Source organism: Lemur catta, chromosome 4 (assembly GCF_020740605.2).
Source record: "Lemur catta isolate mLemCat1 chromosome 4, mLemCat1.pri, whole genome shotgun sequence".
In the NCBI taxonomy this organism is placed as follows: Eukaryota; Metazoa; Chordata; class Mammalia; order Primates; family Lemuridae; genus Lemur; species Lemur catta.
This window is the reverse complement of record NC_059131.1, coordinates 264,240-271,009: the sequence shown is the minus strand read 5'-3', so window position 1 is coordinate 271,009 and position 6,770 is coordinate 264,240. Positions and strand designations below refer to the sequence as shown.

General features: G+C 50.0%; 1 long non-coding RNA gene across 2 annotated transcripts; it reads left to right on the top strand.

The window, feature by feature from the left end:
• On the top strand, window positions 1-5,946 carry LOC123636401. Of its 2 annotated transcripts, none has more exons than XR_006734514.1 (3): window positions 1-319; window positions 1,790-1,993; window positions 5,744-5,946. It is a non-coding gene; the product is annotated as an uncharacterized LOC123636401 (long non-coding RNA). The 2 variants fall into 2 exon arrangements; XR_006734513.1 differs by having other exon boundaries at window positions 1-327.
• Window positions 5,947-6,770: the final 824 nt, after the last annotated feature.

The window sequence follows — 6,770 nt, the reverse complement described above, 5'->3', positions numbered from 1 at the left end:
CGCAGCTGGACGCCAGCAGGCATCGGGAGCAAAAGTGACTAGGAAAAAAAGATTATTTTAAATACCCATTATCTCCAGAAGAGATTTAATTCTAACAAGAGACTTTTTTTTCAATTGGCCTGATAGGCACAAAATGCAAGGCTGGGGATGTTGAAAACCAGTAAATAGCACTTGCCTTTCAGCAGCTGTGAAGACTGAGCCCTCCCCAGCAGCCACACCTGCATACACAGACGTGTGCAGTCGGATCAACAGACCAAGTTCCACCTGGAGGCAGAGACAGGATTACGAGCAGCTGCGTACACAGGAAGCGCCGTGGCAGGTTAGAAGGTCAGATCCTGGGAGGTGGCTCGCAGTGCTCCGCAGCCACTCTTGCCGTGCGGAAGGGCAGGCAGGGGCCCGGGCGGGGGAAGTGACCCGTGCACCATCAGGCGTCGGCCTACACCCGCATGTGATGCCGTGGCTGCAGAGCCACCTGCCTGCCGGGCGTGCAGACCCACGGGGTGCCAGGGTCTGAGACCGCAGACACAAAGCCTTCATGGTATTGACTGTGCAACTGGCGTTTCTTCAGAAAATGAAGAGTCAACATATTAATCGTAGATTAAATGTTTCAGAAGAGATGCTTGCTACGAGGTTCTCTAACCTCTGCCACCATCTCTTGTAAGATTTGCGAATTATTGTAAATAAGCTCACAGAGGCCAAAGCGCTCATCTAAATTCATCCAGAAAGAGGCCACTGTGCTTTCTTCAGGTGACGCAAAAATCAAAGGAAGAGGGAGAGAGAGAGGGACAGCGGCAGAGAGACAGAGACTGAGAGAATTAGAGCAGAGAGGAAACACTTCCATGCTGGGCCCCATGGAATTCCCTGCAGGCATTCCCACTGCCAGAGGGTGAAATCCGAGGTCCTGGCTCCTGCTCCTTCCTCTGGCCAATGCGGTTCCAACTTGGCGGAGAAACAACATGCAGTTCTGTGCGCCTCTCTGGACAAGTCGTCTCGTTCATGCTGTGGGCACATGAGCCCTCCCCTCTTTGCTCTGAGCACCCCAAGTAGCTCCTACTCACCCTTCATGGAAGAGCCCAGATGTCACTTCCTCTAAGGACCCTCCCTGGCCACCTCCCCAGCATCAGGGCTCTCACCATCCGTCTGTGGCCTTCTGTCCCTCCAGGTGCTGCCAGCGCCCCTGGGAGCCACAGAGCCTCACATGCTGGGCTTCTGGGCACTCAGGAAGGGTGCGCTGGGGTCATAGGGATATGGCTTGCATAGCCTTGCAATCTGCACTCTCCTCTCTGGCCCCAGAGCCCCGTTTTCATTGTTTGTGACGTAACTAAGTGGGGCTGGGACCGCCACTCTCTTTTCAACTCTGAAGTCTATTGTGAGCCTGACTCAGAGTTGCTCACCAGCCAGCACCCGGCCAGGACCCAGGTCTGCTGCTGCTGTTGGCGCTCACCGCGCGGGGCGGAGCGCGAGGGGCGGAGCGCGCAGGGAGAACCAAGCGCCAGGCTGCAGACACCAGGTGTGCATCGCTGGGGCAAAGGCGCTTCCGGGAGGAGATCTTGGTTGTTAGCTGTGATGGGTCTGGGAGGGTCGCGTGTTCATTTCTCACTCACCAGTGCACATCAAGACACAGTGAAGTTTGAAATGTGGTATTTCTTTCCTCTTGCCCGCCCCAAAAAAGTCTTCTCTTCTTAAGGGGCCAGTAGCATTAGCCAGAGGCCTGATAATTGACGAAAACTTGAAAACCAACTGTGTAAACCAGCGATGCTTAGATAAATAGTGTCATTCTCTATTACAGCAAAACCGTTGCCTACGTGGGTGAAGCCCCGGAGGAGAGGAAAACGTGCTCCTGACCAAAGCAGGCGGAGCTCCTGGGTCGGCAAAGCACAGGGGCACAGGCGGTGCTGCCCTGGGTCGGAGCACGCCAGGCTTCACTCGGTGCCACTCGGTGCCGTTCTGCCTCAGGGTGTCCAGGTGTAAAGGCCGGTGCAAAAATCATGAGGTAACTATTAAGTAATTTTAACGGCTTTTAAAACTCAGTCCTCTTCAAAGAGTGGCCCCCGTCTCTGTGGGCATCCTCTTGCTGTAGAGGGACAGTGCGTTCCTGCGACGTCACCGGCAAGGCCTGCCTCGACGGGCTCCAGGTGGCAGGTGCAGCCCCTCCTCTGCACCTGCACCCCACGAGGCCGCCCTAACCTTGGAGGGCCCTTTTAGGCTGATCTTATGGACAGAGCTGATGCTTCATGAGTACCCACTGTATACCATGTTCCAGAAAGCTAAATGCCTTCTTGTTACTCACAACAAGACTACAGCTGAGAGGGGTTGAGTGACTTGCCCAGGGCCGCACAGCTGTGCAGAGCAGAGTCCTTTTTAGATCCAGGTCTGAACACTGAACACAGAAATGGACGAGCAGAAACATCATACTTTCCAAGAGCCTACTTGAGCCATTTATTCTCTTCATAATGAAACTCTTTATGCTAATTTTAAACTCCAAACACTTATGAGTGGCAGTCAGAGATCTGGAGATTCGGCGTCTGATGTCAGAGATGACGATCCTTAGCATCCTGGCTAGTTGCTGCTACCGCCACCACCGCCGCCCCCAAGCACTTGAGACAAACGGGGATGAGGCTGGTGGAGTCTGACGTCACCGTGTGCAGCCTGCCCTGCAACACAGGGTGGCGCTGGAGATGCACAGGGGGGTCTCACCCCACAGAGTCAGGCAGACGTCCCTCAGGCAGGGACGCAGCAGCTTCATCTTGAAGTAAAGAAGGACTTTGCCAGAAGAGACAGTGTAGCAAGGTCTCTGAGGGCACAGCAGGAAGAGCAGAAGCAATGTTGAGGAGCTGGGAGGGATTCGGGCGTGTCTGACGAGCTGGGGCTCCGTCAGGACGGCTACAAGGAAAGTAAGAGGGGGCTGTGGCCGCAGGTGCGGCTGGATCCAGAAGCAGGGCTGGAAGTGTGGACAACCTTGTCTGTCACGGTGAAGAACCGAGATTCCAGCCAGAAGGCAATAGGGAGCATCCTAAACAAAGATCTTTTACAACAGGGGTCAGCGAACTTTTTCTGCAAAGGGCTAGATAGTAAATATTTTAGGTTTCTCAAGCCATACGGTCTCTCCTGCAACTAGCAAGCAACTCTTCCACTATAGCGTGAAAGCAGCCTGGACATTGTGCAGAAGAACGTGTGTGGCTGTGTCCCGGTAAAACTCTACTGACAACAGCAGAGTGTCACGCCTGGCCCGTATGTGGTGGTCTGCCACACCGTGTTTTAGAAAGATCTGATTTGTGCTGTGATGGAGAATGGCTGAGAGGGCTCTTGTTTTTAGATGGTAGACTGAGCACACACTGAGATTCTATCTTGTCTGTTCCAAGCTCTTGAAACTGAAAGGAAAAAGAGATAGATGATAGAAGATAGACAGATAGGTAGACAGATAATATAGAAAATACACATTTGTGCTAGAAAACAGAAAGGGACAACTTCATAAACCAAGAACTTCATAAACCAAGAATTTTAGAAAGGAAGCAGGCAGGAAGCCACGGAAGCCGGGAAGCCCAGAGTAACACGGCAGATGGAACTTCCAGCTGTCTCTCACATTCCCTGGCTGGGGCAGTCTCAACCCAGGTGGTCATTTCCCAGAACACGGACACAGAACCATTGTCACCAAATGTCTGAGGAAGGCCGACACCGTGGAAAGTAATTAGTATGATTTACATCAGGAGAATTAGAGATAGCGCAAGAATCAGAGAGGGCGAGCGCAGCCCTTGTTCACCAGCACATCCTGGCACGACACGGAGCTGCAGGTGCTGGCGCCTGAGCAGGCATTTGTGGGAGACTCGCAGCTAAGGGGCGCGGAGCGGCCTGTGTGAGCACAGGCTTGCAGCTCTGGCTTGGGCGAGGCAAAGGCGTTACATGGAACCAAAATGTTTGTACCCTCGTAATATTCTGAAATTTTAAAAAAGAAAATAAGTTTAAAGAAAGAAAAAAAAATACAAAAAGAAAATTCTGCTTCACTCCAATAACAGCCCCCTCCAAATCATTTTTTCTCAATAAAATACTTTTTCCAGCAGGAGAGTTCCAGACTTCTCAGAGAATCTAGTGACTTTTCACACCTTAAATCTACGAAATCTTGTGTTTCCTTTTGTCATTGTTCCCACACAGGAAGGTGAGGTGGAGTCAGGGGTGTCCTGAGGGAACCAGGAACTTCCCGCCCCCACCCGCTGCCACCGGAGGAATGCAGTGACCTCTCCAGGCATCAGTTCTGACTGCCGCAGCCCAGACTTGGTGAGATCTGCTTTAATTACACCTGTGGGTCCCACTGCTTTTTAATTAACTTTTTAAATATTTGTTTTATTTGGAATCAATTTATTCCCAATTTTAGTATTTTTATAGGCATAAATGTTTAAACCTGTGTCCTTATGTTCCCCTGACCTACTGTCAAATTAATTGTTGCCTCAGGCTAAACTTTGGTTTCTGTCTTCAGTTTTCGTCAGAACAAAAATAACTGATCTCAGAACAGCTGCCGTTATTTTGGGGACGGGGCGGCCACCCTCACCCCTCCGTCCTGCGCTCTGGAGGCTCCTCGTGTGGTTGGGCTGCCTTTGCTCTGGCACCTGCTCCCCCTCCTCCTGCTCGTTGTGCGTCTGGATCTCCACTCGCTGTGACCACCCTGTGACTGGCACCCCTGCGACTCACTCCGTCACCCAAGGATTCTTTTTGTTTCAAGAGCCCAGAGGGCAGTGCAGGGAGGAGGTGAGCAGGCACGACTCTTGCCCGGCATGGCAGCATGTCCACATTAATGAGCATCGACACTGCTGCTCACCGCAGACACCTGGTCATCAGTCTCCTCCGCCCATGGAAGGGAACTGCAAGGGCCACCTAATAATTTTCAAGTCTATAAGGAGTTGAAGATGTTCCCCAGACCGCTGAGAACAGCATGAAAGGAGGTTAGCCGCAGACTGCGACTGTAGGCGAGGCTTGAGGCTCTGGTCTTTCTCTTGGGAAGTCCCACTGGAACAGGGCTGGAACTGTGACCTAAGAAAAATCTTAAGGCTCACCCCCCCCATCAGCTGACTTGATGGACCCCTCTTGGCCAAAGGAATATCCTAAAACTAAATTGCCTGCCAGAGGAGGGAGGTCAGACGGGCCTTATCATGCCCCCTCCCTTCTTGGGGACATCCTTCGTAACCCATTAGCAGGCCTAAGGGTCTGCAAGACACACCTGCAGGTCCTCAATTTACACCACAAACATATGTCCCTAAACACCTCCTTGGGTTAAAACATTCCAAGCTTTTAGACAAAGCTCCGTATCTTTAACCAATTACAAGTAGAAGAATCTTTAAACCCACCTATAACCTGTAAGCCTCCCCCCCATTGATTTATGACTTTGCCTGTAATCCCTGAAATGTATAAAACCAAACTGTAACCCAACCACAGCAAGTTCACTTGCTCAAGGCCTCTTGGGCATGGCTCCAGGTCATGAGCCTCAAATTTGGCTCAGAGTAAATCTCTTTAAAATCATTTTACAGAGTTTAGCTTTTTTTCCATTGACAGAACTCTGACCATTCCAGGATAAAAAAACTGGAATATTGGACACTCTCAGGTATTTATTCCGAGCCTCTGTTTAGGGACCTTAATGATTTTGCTCAACCATCATAATCTCAAATGCTCAGCTGAGTATTTGAATCTCTCCACAGTTCAAATTGCAGCTGTCTCTTAGAGTCTAGTTTCTCATTACTCTCATCTAATGTTGCAGGTGGAGCAGCCAGTGGGTTCTGGAGCTGGTGGGCAGTGTGGCTGGGGCATGCATCCACAGCGTGGACTGTGGAGGTGTGTGAATGCCAGGCGGAGGAAGCACCATGGGGAGGGGGCTCACCCTTGTGGGGGAACACTGGGGGCTGGATTTCCTTTCTTTATGAGGCAAAATTCACATAATATAAAAATTAACTAATGGGTGTGGAGCACACTGTATGGGGAATGGGCACGTTTGTAGCTCTGGCTTGGGCTAGACAAAAGCATTATACGTAACCAAAATGTTTGTACCCCCATACTATTCCAAAATTTAAAAACATTAAAAAAATTAAATTAACTGTTTTAAAATATGTTCTTCAGTGACATTTAGAACACATACAATCTTGTGCAACCACCACCTCTCAGTTCCAGAATGTTTTCTTTGCCCCAAAGGAAATTCCCTACCAGTGAAGCAGCTACTACACAATCTGCCCTGCCTGTGACCCTGGCAGCCACTCATCTGCCTTCTGTCTCTTTGAATTTACCTATTCTGCATATTTTATATGGATGAAATCCTACAGTATGTGACCTTTTGTGTTTGGCTTTTCTTTCAGCACAATGTTTTGGAAGTTCCCTCACGTTGTAGTATCAGCACCTCAATCCTTTCTACAGCTGACTGTTACGCCGTTGAAGAACTGAAGTGTGCACTGTCCTGAAATATGTCAGATCGGTAAGTTGATGATTTCGAGTAGCAAATGTTGGAGAAATTGTAGTTTCAGAAAGGATGAATGGACTTATCTTTTCCTGCATGCAGCAAGCCATGAAGAGTCCTCTGGGAGGGATACCCTCTCCATGCCAAGGTGAGAGGATGGCCATTGGCTTGGAATGGAAGCCTGCAAGGGACTGAATAAATGTATTTATCTTCCACCTGCTTCACAGTCCCCCAGATGCCTTCTCCTGTCTCCCCTTAGAAAACACTCCTGCCCTAGGAAGATTTCTTTTTCCTGTTAATTCTTCTCAAATTGATTGCTCTTTGTCTAAAAAGTATAAAA